Source organism: Bos indicus, chromosome 9 (genome assembly GCF_029378745.1).
Source record: "Bos indicus isolate NIAB-ARS_2022 breed Sahiwal x Tharparkar chromosome 9, NIAB-ARS_B.indTharparkar_mat_pri_1.0, whole genome shotgun sequence".
Lineage (NCBI taxonomy): Eukaryota > Metazoa > Chordata > Mammalia > Artiodactyla > Bovidae > Bos > Bos indicus.
In genome coordinates this window covers 14,584,525-14,586,764 of record NC_091768.1, presented here as the reverse complement: position 1 = coordinate 14,586,764, position 2,240 = coordinate 14,584,525, and the positions used below count along the sequence as shown (strand labels likewise).

General features: G+C 41.5%; 1 pseudogene; it reads left to right on the top strand.

Moving 5' to 3' along the window:
- Positions 1-721: 721 nt before the first annotated feature.
- Positions 722-1,477, top strand: LOC109563464 (nuclear pore complex protein Nup50 pseudogene; annotated as a pseudogene).
- Positions 1,478-2,240: the final 763 nt, after the last annotated feature.

Below are 2,240 nucleotides of genomic sequence, written 5' to 3'. Positions count from 1 at the left end.
TACTCACACTGAGGCCCCTGGGGGAAATGGTGTTTTAGACGCTAGGCTTAAGAATCATAAAATTTGGGGCATAAGACAAGCCCCAGAAATTAACTGGGAGCAGCCAAATGCTCTTCCAGGAGACCAGCAGCTACCTTAGACCCGAGCTCCTCTAGGGTGACCTTGGATCTGCCAAAAGAATCACAGAAAAGGAATAAGCAGATAGGAACTGGGACCAAGATTACAAACCAGAAGATGTGGGCACATTCTCTGTGGTCAGTGAGGAAGTCTTGAGGAATAGAGTCATTAAGAAAAAGCAAAATGTAGAAATGTTAAAATTCAATCTGACAATGGAAGGGCTTTTTAAAGGCTTTAAAGATTTGGTTGGACTTTCTGGAGGAGCCAAGAGTTTTTTGGATTTGGTAATGGCACTGAGATTCAACCTTCACAAGGACTATCAAATGGTAAGAGTGATAACTGGTACCTCTTCTCTCATTAGTCCAAAGGCTGGGACATGGACCAAGACAGCATTTGATTCTACTACTGCAAATGGTAAGATAGAGAGTTCAAATTCCAAAACTAATATCCCCATTTACACTGTATTTATTGAGATAAAGCATACCAAGGGAATGCGACTAACAAGAAGTTAGCTGTGTTAAACTTTCTCTTCACGATAGATTGTGAATTGTTGCTGTTCAGTCGCTCAGTTGTGTCCAACTCTTTGCATCCCATGGACTACAGCATGCCAGGCTTACCTGTCCTTCACTATCTCCTGGAGTTTGCTCAAATTCATGGCCATCTAGTCAACGATGCCTTCCAACCATTTCATCCTATGTTGTCCTCTTTTTCTCCTGCCCTCAATCTTTCCTCAATCTTTGACCCAGAGTGGGTCAAACCCACTCTGACCTGACACCTGTCTTTAAAGACTGTCAGATTTATTTAGCAAACATTGAACATGGGAACAGTGGCAGTAATAATTATCAAAATGAAACTAATAAAATGTTGGTTGAAACACAGTCCCTTTCCCTGTTTGTTTCAACCAAATTACAATGAGAACCATCATTTTTGTTTCATGACAGCAAAACTGAAACTTCATCTGAAAAGAAGGTGAAATCTGTGCCTGAAGAGAAAACGGACCCATTACTAGAAGCAACCCATTACCAGATGCCTTTGCAAGAAAATGGATGCCTTTGTTTTGGGCTTGTTAAGCTTTCTCTCTCTCTCTCTGATTGGATCTTTATTTTCCTTTGGCAACTCCAGTGTTATTTTGGCAAAAATATTACACAAAGTAAATCAGTTTCTTCACCACTTTTCACTAAAACAGTGGTGAACCAAGCAGAAGGTAGCAGAAATGAAAGTAAAGGTAGAAATAAAGGAAAGGTTGATGAACCACTCAAAATAGTTATTACTCAAAAGAAGATGCTTTTCACTCCAGAAAGTATAAGCTATTTTACAAGAAAATGAATTTAAATAGAAGGGTATAGATACCCTGCATTAAAACCTATAACAATCAGAAGCATAGCATTTAGTTTAGGAAGACACGAATTTAGGAAATATACCAATGAATGCTTTGATTCCACCTATAACTGCTCTAAAAAATGAAATTTACTTAAAAGGCGGAGAGAGTCTGTGATAATATGTAATGTCACATTAATATTTAATATTCAAAATATGTTGCATCTCTGCGTTACTTCATAATCTCTCCAGGTGTATCTGGGAGTGCCTAAAATTGTCTCACTGCTGCTGCTGCTAAGTTGCTTCAGTCATGTCCGACTCTGTGCGACCCCATGGACTGCAGCCTACCAGGCTTCTCCGTCCATGGGATTCTCCAGGCAAGAACACTGGAGTGGTCTGCCATTTCCTTCTCCAATGCATGAAAGTGGAAAGTGAAAGTGAAGTCGCTCAGTCGTGTCTGACTCTTAGCAACCCCATTGACTGCAGCCTACCAGGCTCCTCCATCCATGGGATTTTCCGGGCAACAGTACTGAAGTGGGGTGCCATTGCCTCCTCCCAAATTGTCTCACAGGTGTCAGTAAATAGTATATTCATAGTCTTTGACTCATGCTGCCTATGTGAAATCCCCTGTGCCAACAGTTTAAGAAAAATGGTCATTACCATCAGCAGAACTGCTGGAGCCCCTGAAAAGAGTGTTCCACTGCAGAGGCAGAGGCCTTGTGGACGTTCTTATCTCTGGCCAGCAAAACAGAGCAGAGCGGTGTTCCATAGTGGGTGCCTTGGCTGGTCAAGCCAGGATGTTATGA